General features: G+C 46.3%; 1 protein-coding gene across 1 annotated transcript in view; it reads right to left on the reverse strand.

Annotated features, from left to right (window-relative positions):
• ZNF366 (zinc finger protein 366) overlaps positions 1 to 5,163 on the reverse strand; it is a 33,306-nt gene extending 28,143 nt beyond the window's left edge. The window contains exon 1 of the mRNA XM_081880856.1: positions 5,005 to 5,163. The gene's annotated coding sequence lies outside the window, so the exon portion shown is untranslated. The remainder of the gene's footprint in view (positions 1 to 5,004) is intronic.
• Between the last annotated feature and the right edge of the window lie 14,834 nt (positions 5,164 to 19,997).

Here is a 19,997-nt window from a genome sequence, read left to right on the forward strand (position 1 = left end):
GCAGGGATTCGAACCGCCACCTTCTGATTGGCAAGCCTGAGGCTCTGTGGTTTAGAACACAGCGCCACCCGCATCACTAACAGGGACTCCCCGCAAGACCTGAGTGATCAAGCAAGTATATAAAACATTAGGTGGTCCCTGAAGCTTTCAGACACTAAATCCATTTGAAAACTGTTATGAATCAAGCAACAAGTTGAGACAACAGATCTTTAGAAAGCCTTCCAGGCTCATTGTGCAATGTTTCTGTCCCTTTTCACTATTCAGCATCGTTTTAGGTTTTCTACTTTTATTGTTTGCTACTCGTTCTTTACTGCTTATCATTTTATTGTGGATTTCTTTTTATTTTAATTCCTTGTTTTATATTGTTGGGTCCTTACAGGTGCATTGGTGGGGTGTAAATGTTTTAAATCAGGAAATCTGCCTAGAAATTGTCCATATTCTGCACGGACATCTACATGGCTGTTTCCCCTAAAAGAACAGCTACTCTGATTTTATTTGGCACTAAATCTTCCACTCCAGTTTCAGAAGATTTTTTTTAAAAAATGAAATAGTCACATTCTCTGCAGGAATCTACAAGCTAACATGAAATATTTAATAAATCATTTAATATAAAAATTATTTTTAAAATATTAAACATTTTGAATATTAAATGCAATATAACAATACCAGCAAGAACACATTGTCTCATAAAAAACAACACCAGTATAATCTCTAAAGTAACTGGGGCTACTCATTTTGGAAAACTCTTTATATACTTAAATATATATATATATCTTCCAGTATCCATACCTAAGCAATGATATGCAATATGTTGTTGTTGTTTTTCTCCCTCTCACTTTTCCTTCTTTTTTACTAGAAGGAACAAATAAGCCCATTAACCAACCAAGTAGTCTTATGAACCTTTAAAATGAATTCACAGGGGAGGGGGGGGGGCCCTGTTAAATGCCAGCAGATTACTCAGAAGGTAAACCAAAGATCTAGCATGAAACCTGCATTTCTTTGACACTAGTTCTGTGACTCTCAGGGTGTTTCCAGATTGGGCTTTCATACTGTAAACAGGTCACTAGCAACAGAGTATTTCATTTCATTTTGTTTTGTTTTTTTAAATTATCAGGATTTCCCCAGAAAGGGTATGTCTGAATTTTGAAATTTTTCATTAGGTCAACCTGTTCTTAACTTCCGGCTTTATATCAATAGTTTTAATGTATATTTTATATTTTATGTAAATCACTTGCATTATTTATGATTAAGTGGTGTACAGCTTCTGTTAAATAAATAAATAAAAATTAAATGGGGACTGGCATTCCCCCCCCTGACAATTTCATGTGACACTACAAAAACACTTGTACTTATGTGGATCACTGATCCCTCCCCCCATAAAAAAATACCCAATCTGCAAGCACACACACACACACACACCAATCCTGTCTGCTTGGCTGCAGTGAGAAACAGACTACAGTATATGGACCTTTGATCTGATCCAGCATGGAATCATTTATACCAGAAATGGGGAACCTGTGGCCCTTCAAATGTAGGTCCCATCCATTGCCACAGCTCCTCCCAATCTCCCTTACCTTACAGGCCATTCAGGCCGGAGCTGATGGGAATTGGAGTCCACCAACATCTCAAGGGGATTGTTCTAGAATCTAGATAATACCTGGGGTCCTTTCCAACTCTACAATTCTATGATTCTATGATTTGTTTCCCTTTCCTGGTTTATACCATAAACCTTAACTACAATTACTTGCTCTACTTCAGCGCAACACTGATCCAATTCTTCACAAGGAAAGGCACTGACATGGAAATTCTTAGCCAGAAAACTATTATGCCGTTATGTTATATGCTTCTAAATATCAGTCACAAACATGAGAGTGCTACTGTGTTCAGGTCTTGCTTGTGGAATTCCCATAAGCATCTGGTTGGCCACAAAATGCTGGACTAGACAGGCCTTTGATCTGGACATTACTATGTTCTTAAGCTGTTTGCTTTGAGCCCCTGTGTTCGCTGTGAGGAAAACAAATTCACTGAATTCTCTGCAAGGGGATAGGATGGGCCTCTGCTCCCTTACCACCACTGCCCTGTGCTTGACAGACCACACTAACCATGTCCTTTTGTGGCACTGCCATGTCACGTCAGGCCAGCAAACAGCTGCTCCCTTTGGGAAATGGCTTCCACTTTGGGGATGAAGGGCTGTAGCTCAGTGGTAGACAATCTACTTTCCATGCAGAAGGTTCTAGGGGTTCCGCCTCTGACAACTCCAGGTAGGGCTGAGAAAGGCCCTCTTCTGAAACTCTGAAGGGCTACTACCAGTGAGTGTAGACATCACTGAAGTTAGGCAGACCAAGGGTTTGACCCATTATACGGAAGCTTTCTATAGTATTCCAATGTTATTGACACAAAAGCAGTGATGGGCTTGTGAGTCACAGCATTGGAGCTAAGCCCTGGAGAGATTGCCCCACTTTTTAAAGCATTTAAGGAGGTTTACAATTTCATGACCCAACTGCCTCAAAAAATGGAGACGCAAAAGAGCCCCAAGTCAAATAAGAAGGCATTGATCTAAGACTGCAAAATGGCGGAGCTTTAAGGGCTGCTGAACTTCCCATACAATCAGTGCAGAGGGGTGAGTCTCCCTTTAGCAGTATAGCTATTTTGGTAATATCTAATGCTGTTGCTATCTAATATATCAGGTAATGTGTTTTGGACCACAACTCCCATCAGTCCCAGGCTGTGCTAGCTGAATCTGGTGGAAGGCATAGCTGGAAACATCTGGAAAACACTGGGTCGAGGATAGCTGTATTCATCATCATAGTCTGGTTAGCTTTGAACAACATCACATTCTTCCCTTAAGAAAAGACTCAGTGCTAGATCTCTGGGGCAAATCTTCACCAAACATATAGCACCACCATATGCATGTTTATTTGTAAGTGTCCTTCTGAGTTCAGTGGGGTGTGCTCCACAGTGAGTGTATATAGGATTACAGCCGTAATGAAAACACAGCTCTACCCTACAACAGGCCCCTTACCTGGAGTTTGTGTATCATATGAACAATTCATACTCATATTTTAAACACCTTCATTGCATCATCTCCCATAAATTCAGCCTTTTCTATTAAGTTACATTTTTACTGCACCTCAGCTTCTTAACATGCAATCGGTAGCTGAAAAATACCTTTAACAAGATCCTGGTATGGCACAATTAATGACTGAGCCTACAAAATCATGACTTGAAGCCTTTATAATGCAATCCTATACATCATAGGATTGAGTCTTGTTGAGTTTAATAGGGTATACTGCTAGGCTAATGGAATGCAGCCTTAAAACTCAAATTTCCTTGAGAGAAATATTACCATTGATCAAAGGTATTGCCTTTTTTTAAAGACAAACACAACCGTTTGCAATTGTTTTTGTACATAACAGAGTTCCAAAAATCCCTGCTTACGATGCAGTTCAGCAGGTTCACTGGTATGGTACACTCTCAAGAATGAAGACACATGAGAGGTGAAGAATTAACGTGTGAGATGTGAAATAGTGTTCCCATATTATATCCTCTGCTTTATCACAGAAGTAGTAGGGATCAAAAGACCATTCAGTTCTTCACACGTCAGCCACAAGAAAAGAGCAGATGAGCTCCCATCAGATGTCAAAGAAATAAACAACTATCTGACTTTTAGAAGGCATCTGAAGGCAGCCCTGTTTAGGGAAGTTTTTAATGTTTGAAGTTTTATTCTGTTTTTAATGCTCCATTGAAAGCCACCCAGAGTGACTGGGGAAACCCAGCCAGATGGGTGGAGTATAAATAAATTATTATTATTATTATTATTATTATTATTATTATTATTATTACTATTATTATTTCTATTATTATTTCCCAGATGTTGTGAGCAGGTGAATCAAGGCATACTACAATTGCCAGGCAACCCTACCCCTGCTCATTCCAGATATATTCACAATGCACACATATACACACTTGACCCATGGTTAGGTTTCTACTATAACCAAAATATAACAAGCCAGTTCCTGAGCCTGTGTAACAGCTACCTACTACTAGACTCCCAAAAGGAACTAGGGAATTAAATTCCATGCCTCCAAAACTTTTCTACTTTCCCACTATTTGGGGCACAACAAAGCAAGAACAACAAGAACAACAACTTGTGGTTTCAGAGCAGTGAAACAGTTATATGATTTAGATTTTTCTAGAACAGATGTTTGCAGTACTAAAGGACACTGGTGCTGCTATGGGGGCAAGCAATCCCTTATAAAGAATGCAGATGTAATTAGTGATAGAGGAGAAATTCAATTAAGTTTCCATTTAAAGCCAAATGTATCAAATTCACACTTAAAAAAAAATAATGTGAACCAAAGCACAGCTATCCTTCAAAATTCCCACTTATCCGAACGTTGTGATGAAGTTCTCCAACTAGCCGGTGTTTACAAAAATGTACGTATTAGGAGAGAGTGTGCACAAAAATGAAGCTCTTAGTGAAAATAGCATGTAAAAATGCATTATATTAGAAAAAAGTATGCAATAGTAAAAACTGCATATAAAAATATGTCTATTAGGAGAAATTCACACTAAAATGCAGATGAATTTTCATGAGAATTCTTTTTTATTAAAAAAAATCACAACTTGCTGCAAATGTAGAAAACTGAATTTAAGACAGGGAAACTGAGAAACTGAGAGAAGACCCGAAATTGACAGATCCTTTCATCTCTGGTCATAACATTCTGTAATCAAGATGCTCATTCTGTTTTACGTGGCTGGGGGATAGGAATAATCCTTTAAAATAAGAGAATCTGGCAATGTTAAAGTACACCGAGAAACTTTTAACAGTTCCCTTTCTGCTGAAATTATCCATCTTCCTGTCTCTTAGATCTCTGATGGCTTGCTTCAGTAAATGGAAAACTGGAGCGTAGTCCAGCCCAAAGCAGCATTTTCCTGTGATATCTCCTGAATTTATGAAAGTTTCACATTGTTACTTTCAGTACATTGGGAAGTTTAACTTACCAGCTGCTGACACTGCTCTGGTGGCCCAAGTTCTGTACCTGCTTCCTAACTGGCAGCTTCTGTCGCTTCTTGAGTAGGGAACTGTGGTTGATTTAGAAAATAAGGAGGGACAGTGTTTCAAATGACTTAAGAAAGAGAACAGGAACAATCACTTCGTTCTGGGGTTGTTGGTTTTTTTTTCCATTTTCTTCTCTCAGATGAGTTCTGTACCTTCAGAAAGAAGGAAGGAAGGGAGGGGAGAGGAAGTCAACAGCCCTTTAGCTTTCCTGCAAAAAAAATAAGGAAACGGCAGATAGCCATCTCATTTTCTCTCAAACAAAATGGTTGGAAAAATAAATATCACTAAACCAAAAGAAATTCCTCAAGTATTATATCTTTATGATGGATTTCGTAGGGTGTAATTTATAACTCGATGGGTGGAATGCGATCAAAACAAACACAATGTTCCAAAACGTAGAGCTTTGCCTTTGGGGAGTAAGATGCCCATATCTAGAAGCATTTTAACAGCCCTAGCCAGAAGAATATACAGGCAGGGAAAATATACAAGGCAATTCAAAGACGGGGGAAAGATCTCGGTGTACACAAATAAAACTAATAGCCTCAATAGTACATTTATTAAAGAATAAATATACATAAAGAAAGAAAATGGGTTCAGGCTTTTTGTGTGCTTTTGATGAGGTGATAATATAAATCTGAAGTGCAATCATAAGCATGTTTATTCAGAAGTCATATATATATATATATATATGAGAGAAAATTGCTGCTTGCCACGAGCACTATCCCAAAGATCATTTATTGCAATAGTGATCATTGTGCTCTTGCCAGGAGGGGCAGATCTTTTGCCCCTGTGTAAAAGGGATGGTTACTACAGGAGTTCTTCTGACACATGAACATGGCTTGAGCAAAGATAGGAATTATTTGTGACACCTCTCATAGCATGTGTGGCTGATCATTCCTTTCTGTTTTGAGCCTGAATCAGTTGCTGCCACAGGAGTAGCCAAACTAAGCCTCCTGGTGTATATTTTGCTCTAGGACAGGGGTAGGCAACCTAAGGGCTGGGGGCCCAATCGCCTTCTCAATCCAGCCCATGGACGGTCCAGGAATCAGCGTGTTTTTACATGAGTAGAATGTGTCCTTTTATTTAAAATGCATCTCTGGGTTATTTGTGGGGCATGAGAATTTGTACATATTTTTTTTCAAAATACAGTCCGGCCCACCACATGGTCTGAGGGATGGTGGACCCGGCCCACAGCTGAAAAAGGTTGCTGACCCCTGCTCTAGGATGCTTAGTTTGGTGAGAATCAGAGTATACAATTCCACAGTTAATGCTAAATACATTACTTCTGGTCAGTGCTTTTGGGGGGGTAGGCATACCCCTAAACATTTTGTGAATCTTTGTACTTTTGTTCATTTGCTGTATTTATTTTTCCTGATTTGAACTATAAAATGGTGGTTTTTCTTGACTCAAAATGAGAGTACCCCTAAACATTTTTTTAAGGGGAAAAAGCGCTGCTTCTGGTAAATGAGCCATCATAGCCACTAGGAGGCCATGAAAATTCGTGTGCTGGGCTTTGTAGACTCATCTACCCATGTACTCTCTGAAACCAAATGGGTGTACTGGTTGCCAGGTGTGACTTTTTTCCAGCTCTCCTACCCCACTATTCCCCTCCTCCGCAGATCTGTCTCTCCCTATCCCAACCATTAGTCAGCATTTTGTGGCTACTGAACACGCTCAATCCCACTGGGCTGTTTGGGGGATTCACCCACTAAGGGGGATTCACATACATACTTCTGGAGTTCCCCTAGGCCTGCTGACATCTCTCCTCTGTGGGTGAATGACATAAGCAATGACACTCAAGCTTAAGCATTAGAAATAGCATGAATTTTGCTTCTTCTGGTTTTGTTTTCTAATGGAGGAATCACACAATCGCCAATCACTTCAGCATGGAGTGACTCAGCCCAGGATCAGTTCTACTATGTGATAAGGCCTATGCTTCTCCATTAGAAAACATATCTGAAGGTGGTCAGGAGGACCACTGGTATCGACAAGAAAATGAAACCATTAGAATCTTCCCCCTTCTCCAGTCATTTTCATGGATGAAAATGTGTTGCATTCCCACTGCTCTAAAGAAAGGCTCTTTTATATGTATGTGGCATAGCAAATGAACACATGCCAAGCTTCAAAGTAGTTATCAGCATCAGGAGTTGAAAAGGGGCATCAGCCAGAATAATTACGTAGGTGAAAACAAGAGCAGAGTCCTTCAGTCTGTAGCATTTCCTCAAAACACACAAAAGAAAAGAAGTTAAAAGAGGATCGTTTTGAAGCATAGTTTGCTTAGACTAGCTTTGTTTAATGGAAGAGCATTTTGTTCAAGCTCACAGTAAGGGTGAGTGTGTGTAGAATTCGTTCCCGTAAACAGATCAGATGGGTTTGGGAAATATTAGCAATGGCTGTATTTCTTGCCATTCGTTACTATGAATACAGTGGACAAATATAAAGAGCATTTCAGATAGGTCTAATATTAATACATAGTAGGGAAAATTAATGCACACTGATTTATCCTTCCATCACCTGTTCAACTGACAGTGCACCTCCATGTCCCTTGTAAAAATAGGGTGTAGAAATATGTATTGGTTGGGATAACCAGTTTAATAGTATTACCATGCCAGAGAAACATCTATGTCTGTGAGAGCTTGCAAAAGCACAGGGCTTTCAGAAAACTAGCATATCAGGGAGGATATCAGTATTCCTCCCCTCCCCCATGTTTTCTATAGGCAGACAGGGATTGTGGCTGTATCACAATATCACAGGCATCTTCTCAGATCAGCCAAAAGGGGGAGCTTCTCGTGGAAATTTAAAACAGAAGCAGGAAGTGTCCTTTTTGTGATTTGTAGAATCATACTGAAGGGGGCAATCTGCCCTTGAAGTTGATTTGGAGTTATGACCATCTGTGATCTGACTGGCTGGAATCCTCCATGTGGGCAGTCTAGGAAACAGCCCTCAGCCAGTTGCCAGTCTCCCCTTCTTGAGTAAAGCCTTAAACTGCTCAGGAGCACAATACCTCAAGGGCCGTCTTTCCCCAAACAACCTGACTGGAACCCTGCAATCGTCATCTGAGGCCCTCCTTCGTGTGCCTCCTCCACAAGTGATCTGGAGGGTGGCAACACAAAAACAGAGCTTGTCTGTGGCGGTTCCTCACTTGTGGAACGCTCTCCTCAGTGAGGCTCATCTAACACCTTTGTTACTTATCTTTTGGCACCAGGCAAAAACATTTCTCTTCTCTCAGGCCTTTGACAAATTAAACAATCTGTGGCCTTTTAAACTATGTGTGGAGCATTGTTTTTGTTTGCTTTTATGGTATTTATTTATTTATTATGTTGTAAACCGCACTGTGATCCTCTGATAAAGGGTGGTATATAAATAATAATAATAATAATAATAATTGTCAGAGTCACCCGTGGTCCCAGCTCACAAGAGACCAAAGTCCAGTCCGGCTTATGTACAAAAGCTTTTATTGAAGAACATTCTTAGCTTCACATCCGAGCTCCGTGACTCTACGTCTGTTACGCTTAGACCGCTGAAGTCCCCTCTGAGTCAGTCCCGCCTCTACACCAGTTTAAGAGGCTTGTACTGGTCCACCTCTTCCTCTCTTTCCTTTTCCACAGGGTCTTTCTGCCCCCCTGTGTTCTCTCCTTTCGGGACTCCCCAGAGGCTGAATCCTCTGACGCCTGCTCCCCCCTCCTTCGCGCTTTGGGACCAGGCTCCTCCCCAGGACTCTCTTCACTTCCGCGCGCCTCCCATTTTGAACTTGGCGCGCGTACGTTGCTCCTGACCTTCCCTTCGACAGTTACACTGCTCTCGATACTACTTTCCTCCCCTTCCGGCAGGACGTCTTGCCCTGATCTCCTTCCCCTCTCTGCTTCCTGTTCTGCTCCTTCTGACACACTGGTCACTCCACCCCCTTCACTCCGTTCCGGCAGAGCAGCCGGTCCCGATCTCCAACTCCCACTGGGGGTTCCCCCTTCGTTTCCCTGCTCCTGACTGCTTCCCCCTCTAGCTCCCCTTGGCTTGACCAGAGGGGCTCCCTTTTGGGAGTCCTCCGATTCACTGGACGGACTCATGGACAATCTTGGGTCATTGTCGTCCTCTTCCTCGTCACCCTGGAATCCTTCCCCCTCGCTCTCTGTCTCCTCCCTCATTTGCGCCTCTCTCCCTGAACCCCTGACATCCATCCCCCCCTCGAAGCCCCCCCTTCCCCCCTCCCGGCCATCGGAGGCAGGTCGTGGGAGCCGCAGCTCCTCAGAGGTAGATGCAGGATACAGTTCGTTTGCTTCAATGTTCTCTGCTAGCAGCTCGGTGTATGTGTGTTCGAATTCGGGTTCTTCACCCAAGGTGTTCTCGGCTCCCTCTTCCATTGCTACTTCGTCTGGTGCTGCCTGCCAAGGCCCCGTCAGCCATTTCTTGCGCCAGTCTTCCTCTGGTTGCTCGTCCCACCAATAAGAGGGTTCTGTGTCTACCCCCGAACACGATCCCCTGGGCGGGCTAGAGTCTGGCGTTCTCTCCTCGGCGGAAGAAAAGCCCCTGAAAGTACTGTCTGAAAGTGTGGGCGTAAAGAGCCAGTCATCAAAGTACTCGGCTGGCATGGGTCTATGCGGGAAAAGTGCATGGAACTCGTCTTTCAGAAGAGGTTCGTCTAAAGCGTAGTCCGGCACCCAAATATTGGCACTGGCCGGGGTACCCTCTCTGGCTAGAAAGTATTCTACTCCCTCTACCCCCCATCTCGAGTCCAGGATCTCAGTGACCTCGTTGAGTGGTTCGGCCCTGGGCGCCCCCTCCCTCTCAGGTGACTTTGTGCGTGGGTGCGGTACTGTTTCAGACTCCTGAAACCTGTGCGGGGTCTTGTAGGGAGTGAGCACCGACCTATGAAAGACCGGGTGCACTCTGGAACCTTCGGGGAGGGCCAGTCGAAAAGCTACAGGGTTGATCCTAGCCTCCACCTGGTATGGCCCTAGCTGCCTGTGTCCCAGCTTCTTCTTAGCCAACGACCTGGCTGGCATCGCTTGGGCCGCCAACCATACCCAGTCCCCCACCTGGATGTCCTCTCCCACTCTCCTGTTTTTGTCTGCCTGCACCTTATATGCTTGTTTGGCTAGCTCCAAATGTCTCCGCAGCTCCTCGTGCACCTCTTGCAATTCTGCTGTGAACTGGTCGGCCTCTTGCGTCACCCCCTCTCCCGGTGTTACGAACCCCGGGAAGGTTCGCGAAGAACGGCGTCACCCCCGTCGACGCGTGCTTCGTGTTGTTGTAGGCAAACTCCGCCATCGGCAGGTAGTCCACCCACGCCGCCGGGCGCTGATTGGCATAACACCTCAGGTACTGCTGCATGATCACGTTGACTCTCTCTGCTTGGCCGTTGGTCTGCGGATGCCTTGCCGACGTTAGGTTGATCTTGACGTGCAGGATACCTAGAAGCTTCCGCCAAAAAGTAGAAACAAATTGGCGCCCCCTGTCAGACAGGATGGATTGTGGCAGCCCATGCACCTTGAACACGTGATCGACGAAGAGTTTGGCGGTCTGTTCCGCCGTTGCCACCTTCGCGCAAGGAATGAAGTGCGCCATCTTGGTGAACAGGTCCACCACCACCAGCACCGCCGTCTTGCCTCTGGAGCTGGGCAGGTCAGTGACGAAGTCCAGCGCCACCCTCTCCCACGGTTGCTGTGGCGTCTCCAGCGGTTCCAGTAACCCCGCTGGCTTCTGGTGCACTGGCTTGGACCTCTGACAAGTGTCACACCTGGCAACGTAATCCGCTATCTCCCCCCGCATCTGGGGCCACCAAAAGTCCCTGGCCACCAGTTCTATTGTCTTCTCCTTGCCGAAGTGGCCCGCACTGGGGGCGTCGTGCAACTGCTGCAGAACCCTTGCGCGGAGCTCTTCGCCCGGTACGTAGAGGGCACCTTTGTGAGTTAACAGCCCGTCGCATAATTGGAACTCATCGTCTCTCTGCGAACCCCTGCGCAGCGCCTCCATCTTGGATTGTGCAAATCGATCCACTTGCAGCGCACGTCGCACCGCGTCCAGGTCGACTGCGATGGTAGCGCACGTCCACGCCTGCGGTGCGAAAATGTGCTTGGCTGCCACTGGCGCTGCTTCCTCGAGATATTGCGGCTTCCTGGAGAGCGCGTCGGCTATAACGTTGGAATCTCCCGGGATGTATTCTATCCTGAAGTCGAAATCCGCGAAGAATTCAGCCCAGCGCATGTGTCTTTGGCTCTGGAGCTTCGCCGTGCGCCAATACTCTAAGTTCTTGTGATCCGTACGGACCTGCACCGTGTGCTTGGCTCCTATGAGGAAGTGTCGCCACGCTTTGAAGGCAGCGTGAATGGCCAACAGCTCCCTGTCCCATATGGTGTAGTTTTGCTCCGCCTTGCTGAGCTTTCGGGAGTAAAAGGCACCGGGTCTCCAATTTCCTTGCGAATCTTCTTGCAGGAGCACGGCTCCCACCGCTCTGTCTGAGGCGTCGGTCTCTACTCGCATGGGTCTGCCCGGATTCACGTGCAGCAGCTGCTCCTCGGAAGCGAAGAGGCTTTTAAGCTTCCTAAAAGAGCGCTCCGCCTGTTCCGTCCAAGCGAACTTCTTCTTCTTGGAACTGAGAGTGTCCGTGATTGCTGCCGTCTCCTTTGCAAAACCCCTGATGAACTTGCGGTAGAAATTGGCGAACCCGACAAATCTCTGGACCTCCTTCCGATTGCGTGGGCTCTTCCAGTCCAACACCGCGCGGACCTTGACGCTGTCCATGGCCAGCCCCTTGTCAGACAGCTTGTAGCCGAGGAAATCCACCTCCGTCACATCAAACTGGCATTTCTCTAACTTGGCGTAGAGCCTGTGTTCTCGTAGTCTCTGCAAGACCTCCTTCACGTCTCTTTCATGAGCTTCCTGCGATTCCGAAAAGATCAGGATGTCATCGAGGAAACACACACATTTCTTGTAGAGGAGCCCCGCCAGCACGTGATGCATAAAGGCTTGGAAGACATGAGATCCATTTTGGAGACCAAACGGCATAACTCTGTATTCATACGTGCCCAGAGGCGTGAACATGGCCGTCTTCCACTCATCGCCCTCCCGGATACGGATGAGGTTATACGCTCCACGCAGATCCAACTTGGTGAAGATCTTCCCCTTCCGCACGGTCGCTAGGAGGTCATCAATCTTGGGCATGGGGAAGGCCTTGGGCTTGGTCATGGAATTGACGGCCCGGTAATCCACAATGAGTCTCTTCTGGGGCGTGTCCTTCTTCTTTACAAAAAACACAGGACTGCCCCCCACTGCTTTGGACTCCCGGATGAATCCACGCTTCAAATTATGCTCTATGAACTCCCTGAGTTCTTGCATCTCGTCCTCAGACATGGAATACAGCTTCGCAGCCGGCAGCTGCGCCCCCAGCAACAGGTCGATCGCGCAATCGTAAGGTCTGTGGGGCGGCAACTGGTCAGCTTCCTTCTCGCAGAAAACCTCCAGGAAACTCTCGTACTTGCGAGGAACTGCCTGCACCATGCCAAGTTGCAGCTGCTGCTCCGCCCCCTCCTCCTGGCTGGACTGGATGCAATGTTGAGCACAGTACGATGAGCAAAAGGTGATCTGCCGTTGGTACCACGCTATCGCAGGACTGTGCCTCTCCAGCCAACTCATGCCTAGTACTATAGGCGTGTCCGACAGGCGGGTGACATTGAAGCTAATGACTTCTCTATGATGTCCAATCCGCATCTCCATGGGAGGCGTCTGTTGCACAACTTGTCCTCCCAGCAATTTCCTGCCATCAACCGTGACTACGTTTAGAGGCGTTGTCGCGGGCAGAAGCGCTATGTGATGCTGCTTGACGAAATGCACCCCCACAAAGTCCGCGTTGCTCCCAGAATCGATCGTGATGGGGACTTCCAGGGTGGTTCCGTTCGGCAACTGGAGTGTTGCAGTGAGCTGCACCGTTGGCTTGGGTGGCAAAGGGTCTGTACGTTGCAAAGGCACTGGGGACTGCTCTACAGATTCGCCTGGCTGAGCCCCAGCAGCTCTGCTTCCAGCCAGGCACTGTCGTTTCCCTGAGGTTGCTCTTCTTGCAGCACTTCTGCTGCCACTGTTGCTAAGGCTGCAGTGTGCTTCTGGGGCCTCTGGGGGCACTCTTTCGCCATGTGCTGTGCACTGTCACAGATGTAATATTTCCTGTTCCCTCTAGGAGGCTTCGCCTTTACTGCACCGGATGCTGGGACTCTGGCTGTTGCTTGAGCCTTAGCACCACCAATTTCCATCGGTTCCTCCCCCTGCCGCGCCAGAGGCAAGGGATGTGCCTGGCTGAAGTCTCTGGGGAGAAAAGGAGGCGTCCTTGCCGGTGCACGCGCCTGGCGTCCCTCCTCATTGTGCCAAGGACGTTCTTCGTGCCGTACCCCTATTGCGAGAGCCCTCTGCACGACGTCCTCCAGGGTCTGAGGTCTGTCTCCCCTGGCAAGTTCATCTTTTATGGGGCCGCTGAGACCCTCCCAGAACAAATCTCTCACTGGTTTGCAGTCCTTCTCCCAGCCTAATACAGTCAGTAACGCGAAAAATCGTGAATGATACTGACGCACAGTGGCTCTGCCTTGCCGCAGCCCGTGCATTTCCTTGCGCGCAAGATCAAGATCCACGGTTGACTGGAAACAAGCATCCATCGCTTTAATAAATTCATCAGAATCGCGGCGGGCAGGGCCGTCTTCGCGCCACAAATTGCGCAACCAAGCTCTTGCCTCCCCATGCAAATGAGACACAATAAACCCCACTTTCTCCTCTTCATCTTTAAAGTCATTACGAAGCAAATGCAGTGCATACAAGACGTCTGCTCTGAAACTTGGGTAGTGCTTCAGGTTCCCATCGAAGTGGGTGACTAGACTGCCCCCCCGCCTTCCAAGTCCAATTCCCTCCGATCTGGACCCTGGGAACCCTTCCCTGGCTGCATGCTCCCACCTTGTTTGCAGGTCCTGGCAGCGCTTCTCCGCTTCATCACTCTTCTTCTGAGATGCAATGACTGCAGCGGTGAGGTCTGTAACTGCGTTTCGCAGCGTCGTCAGCTGCTCCTCCGCACTCATGGCCGCTACCGTTTGTGAGCTTTGCAAAAAAAATTTTTGCGTTCTTTGAGAGGGGACTTACTGTCAGAGTCACCCGTGGTCCCAGCTCACAAGAGACCAAAGTCCAGTCCGGCTTATGTACAAAAGCTTTTATTGAAGAACATTCTTAGCTTCACATCCGAGCTCCGTGACTCTACGTCTGTTACGCTTAGACCGCTGAAGTCCCCTCTGAGTCAGTCCCGCCTCTACACCAGTTTAAGAGGCTTGTACTGGTCCACCTCTTCCTCTCTTTCCTTTTCCACAGGGTCTTTCTGCCCCCCTGTGTTCTCTCCCTTCGGGACTCCCCAGAGGCTGAATCCTCTGACGCCTGCTCCCCCCTCCTTCGCGCTTTGGGACCAGGCTCCTCCCCAGGACTCTCTTCACTTCCGCGCGCCTCCCATTTTGAACTTGGTGCGCGTACGTTGCTCCTGACCTTCCCTTCGACAGTTACACTGCTCTCGATACTACTTTCCTCCCCTTCCGGCAGGACGTCTTGCCCTGATCTCCTTCCCCTCTCTGCTTCCTGTTCTGCTCCTTCTGACACACTGGTCACTCCACCCCCTTCACTCCGTTCCGGCGGAGCAGCCGGTCCCGATCTCCAACTCCCACTGGGGGTTCCCCCTTCGTTTCCCTGCTCCTGACTGCTTCCCCCTCTAGCTCCCCTTGGCTTGACCAGAGGGGCTCCCTTTTGGGAGTCCTCCGATTCACTGGACGGACTCATGGACAATCTTGGGTCATTGTCGTCCTCTTCCTCGTCACCCTGGAATCCTTCCCCCTCGCTCTCTGTCTCCTCCCTCATCTGCGCCTCTCTCCCTGAACCCCTGACAATAATAATAATAATAATAATAATAATAATAATAATAATAATAATATCAATAGACTTCAGTGACATCATTATATAGTTGTGACTGATTGGTTACATGGTATCATGGATGATGGGGACGCGGGTGGCGCTGTAGGTTAAACCACAGAGTCTAGGACTTGCCGATCAGAAGGTCGGCGGTTCGAATCCCCGCAAGGGTGTGAGCTCCTGTTGCTCTGTCCCAGCTCCTGCCAACCTAGCAGTTCAAAAGCACGTCAAAGTGCAAGTAGATAAATAGGTACCAGTCCGGCAGGAAGGTAAACAGCGTTTCCGTGCACTGCTCTGCTTTGCCAGAAGTGGCTTAGTCATGCTGGCCACATGACCCAGAAGCTGTACGCCGGCTCCCTCGGCTTGTAAAGCGAGATGAGCATCGCAACCCCAGAGTCGGTCAGAACTGGACCTAATGGTCAGGGGTCCCTTTACCTTTACTTTATCATGGATGATGAGATCATCAGACAAGGCATGATTAGCATAGCCCTTGCAGAAAATGATTGATCACGCAGATCAGCTGTTTGGCAAGGAGAGGAAGCAGAAGAGAGCAAATTGTCAATGTTCTGAAAGCCTAAGCGAGTAGATTGGGAAGCAAAACACACATTTCAACTGTCATTTACCTCATCCAGGTAGGGAACAGATGCTCAGGAGGCTGCTTCCGTATCCCTTTCCCCACACATTGCTTCTTAGCTAAAACAAGTTATCTTGCTCATTTCCATGAACGCAGGGCACTGAATAAACACACTAGCTCTTTTTCAAAATTCTGTTGCAAAAAAAGCCAGCATTCTGACTCCTACGGTGAGTCATAAATCATAATGTTCAATAAATTATTTTAATTCTACTGGGATGCAAACACTAACAATGAGGCATTGTGGGCTGTGTGCAAGAACTGTGCACAAAGCTCTGGCTCCAAAAACCAGTGCACTGGGAAGTGCTCAATATTTAATTACCCTTCACAAGAAGGGAAGCGCAGAGGAAGGTGAGGCAGAAAATATGCTGAGGAATAAGAAAGGAAGGAGGGGGTCATATATCATGTAACCTGAAGAGCAGTGGGCAAATCTGTCAGATAGATCAGGCTCGCAGCAGTTCCGCTAGGTCAGCTTGCAATTTTGAGCATGTGGGAGGGCAAATAGGAAGCAAGACCTAATCAGGGCTCTTAAGCCTTGAGTCTAAATTTAATTGGCCCTGCTACGGAGTGAGAAAACACCCCCAACAAAACAAAACAAAAACCAGACTAATTACAGGATAGTAGATCAATGAATTTTATTATAAGCACTTTATTAAACAGTAGTGATACAAATGTACTTTAAAATGTAACATGTTGCAATAATAATAATAATAATAATAATAATAATAATAATAATAATAATTTATTATTTATACCCTGCTCATCTGGCTGGGTTGCCTCAGTCATTCTGGACGGCTTCCAACACATATAAAAGCATAATAAAACATCAAACATTAAAAACTTTGCAATACAGAGCTGCCTTCAGGTGTCTTCTAAAAGTCGGATAGATGTTTATTTCCTTGACATCTGACGGGAGGGCATTCCACAAGGTGGGTGCCACTGCCAAGAAGGCCCTCTGCCTGGTTCCCCATAATTTCGCCTCTCGCAGTGACGGAACTGCCAAAAGGCCCTTGGAGCTGGTTCTCAGTGTCTGGGCTGAATGATTACACCATAGCTGTAATGCAAAATATGTCAAAATCATAAATATATTAGGAAGGTGACATTGGCTTCTAGTGATGTCCTAGTTGATGACGAGCAATGCTCTTTAGAACAGAGAACTGGGATAGGGGGTCATAACATACATGCAGCTGTCATTTACCTGTGAAGTTCCTCATCCAGGTAGGGATGCTCACCCCAAAGCCTGCCTCCAGATGCCCATTAGGCCTATTATGAGTCAGAGATACTTATCCCAACAGGATAGATAAGTCATCAGAGGGATCAAAGCTTTGACAGGTCTCCTTGGATATTCCACAATGAGATACTGCTATGCCTACCACAAGAGACATTTCAATAAAACCAAAACAGTGCATAAACTCCTTTTTTAAAAGTCCTAATGAAAATCCATCAGCATTTTAGTGAGAAGTACTCCTACTAGACAGGGACGCGGGTGGCGCTGTGGGTTAAACCACAGAGCCTAGGACTTGCCGATCGGAAGGTTGGAGGTTCGAATCCCCGCGATGGGGTGAGTTCCCGTTGCTCGGCCCCTGCTCCTGTCAACCTAGCAGTTTGAAAGCATGTCAAAGTACAAGTAGATAAATAGGTACCACTCCGGCGGGAAGGTATGTGCTGCTCTGGTTCCCCAGAAGTGGCTTAGTCATGCTGGCCACATGATCCGGAAGCTGTATGCCGGCTCCCTCGTCCAATAAAGTGAGATGAGCGCCGCAACCCCAGAGTCGGTCACAACTGGACCTAACGGCCAGGGGTCCCTTTACCTTTACCTTTTACTCCTGCTAGACACATTGCAAAATTTGGAAAACTGCAAAATTCAAAGAATGGCTGTGTTTCAGTTTGCATATTGTTTCAGAAAGTGTGAATTAAGTACGTGTACCTTTAAATATGAACCGAATCAAAACCCATACTCAAGAATCTTCTCCTGAATCTTCTTCTTCAGAGAGAATGACTATCAAACCAGCTTAAGGCTGTGGTGTAAGTAGGGCTATAACGGGACCATAATTTTGCTGTTAGGCTGACCTATCACAGTCACTACCAATGAGAACACCACACTGGCACATGCTCTGGGAAATGCAAATGGCACTTGAGCTATTTGCACTTTCCGAGAGGCTCAGCATGGTGTCTTGCATCCTAATGGACTTGTGCCAGACATCCATTTCCTTACACTTAGACTCTGGAGGTATGTGGAGGGTTGGGGCTAAGCTTGTTATGGATGCATCTTACAAAAACCCTTCACACTTTCAAGGAGAGGAGGCAGACAGCCGATGAAGACGTATATTTATGGTTCCTTTCATGCAGAATCTTCAGACTATGATTTTTTTTTTATTTTTATTTTTTACAGGGAGGAGGCAGATAGTTCATTGCAGTCTGCACCGAAGGATTCTCATCTCAGGGGCCTAAGGAATAGAATTATGCATTAGCAACACTTCACAACGCTGTACTGGGGAGGCAGAAGTGAAAAGTTAACATTCATTCTGAAAGTGCAGGAGAAAATATAGGTCAGCCCAGCAGAGCGTAAATAACCAGGCTAGAATCTGATTAAGATTTAGCCACATATACTTTCCCAAAAGCACCACTGGATCGCTGACTCCTGCATCCTTTCCCATGTAGGTTTTGGTATTCCCCATATTTGTAATTTTCATTCAGATTTATAGCCTACACTGGCTGGGTGTGTTTGATTTCAAAGTAGAGCTCTTCTGCTTTGTATTCCATATTAGTAACAGAGAGAAGTGAGTCGTCCAAGAATAAGAAGTGCCCTTAGCATTATTTGCAGAAACGACGGTAGCATCTCATATAAGAAGAAAGTGCTTCCCAAGGTTGATCATATGAGGTCACCATGTGTTAATTCAAGGACAGAGTGCCATCTATTGACTTTAAGCTTAGCCAGCACCAGGAAGAATCCTACAAAGAGCATCATCCTAATAAAATCTCAGTTTGCGATAAGAAAGAAGTCCTAAAGGTTGATCATGATTGTTGCTCATGGAGCAATCCAAACTATAAGGAGCAAGAGCATTTCATGCTGGTGTTAATTATGCTGGTGTAATTTACTCCATTCCAAAGCCCTTTCAGGAACAAACCCAAGCTCAAGTCTAGCATAGGGAAAACAGGTCTTGAAAACAGGGCTCGATTTACACCACCTATTTTGCTGGTTTACTAGGTCATGTGATAAATAGAGCTGAATAGAATTTGGAACAGTGGTAAGTCTCTCCTGCCTCACTTGAGCCCCTCCCCTCCCCCAGAACATCCCCTTTTCATGATTTACCCTGACCTTAGCTCAGCCAGGGCTCTACTGGCTGAGTTCCAACGTGACCTGACATTGTTGTTGTTGTTTAGTCGTTTAGTCGTGTCCGACTCTTCGTGACCCCATGGACCAGAGCACGCCAGGCATATTCATCCCAAATAATGAAGCACATTGCCTCTATCCATCTAGTGTAATCCTTCTAGTGCAGCGCACCGATGTAACATGATGTCATGATGTTATGTCGTGAGTGCCATTGGGCACCCATAATCTGGAGCCCAAGTCGCCACCCCTGATAGTACCCAAATAAAGGATGGCATCTGATGGCCCTCTAGTATTAGCTGATGTTAGGCCAGAAGGACAATGGGCTGTGTTGAGAATGTCTCACTTGGAACTGCCTTCATTCTGACCAATGTCCAACAACTGTCTGGGCTAAAGGAGCTGCATGATTCCTATGCAAACCCCCAAAGATGTGGCTGGTAATGCCCATGAACCAGGCAGAGGGCCTTCTCAGTAGTGGCACCCACCCTGTGGAATGCCCACCCATCAGATGCTAAGGAGAAGAGTAACTATATAACATTTAGGAAACATCTGAAGGCAGCCCTGTATAGAGAAGCTTTTAACACTTAATGTTTTACTATGTTTTTATATGTGCTGGAAGCCGCCCAGAGTGGCTGGAGCAACACAGTCAGATGAGCAGGCTACAAATAAATCATCACCATCATCATCATCCATTGGATCATGGGGAAAGGTAGAAGTAAGGCAGACTCAGGGCTGCTGGTGGCTGCATGTGTGCACCTAAGGGGAACTGGCTTCCTGGGAAATGTGCCATTTTTCTAGCCAAGGCACCATAACTTGTTTCAGGGGTCTAACATAGACTACACAGATCTCCCAGCTAAGTTAGCCACTTTGAGCTTTTTATGAGGAAAGGTGGGGGTACAAATGTTTTAAAGAAATAAAACGTTGAGCATGAAGTTAGTTGCAGGCATCCGTGAATGTTGCAGCTTCAAAGCTAGGAATTCCTCAGCTGTGAAACAGCCTTTAAACTGTTGAGTTTGGGCATAGTTTGCCTTTTCTTTCAACAGAGTTCTACATGC

The sequence above is a fragment of the Podarcis erhardii genome (genome assembly GCF_964252035.2).
Source record: "Podarcis erhardii genome assembly, chromosome: 11".
Lineage (NCBI taxonomy): Eukaryota > Metazoa > Chordata > Lepidosauria > Squamata > Lacertidae > Podarcis > Podarcis erhardii.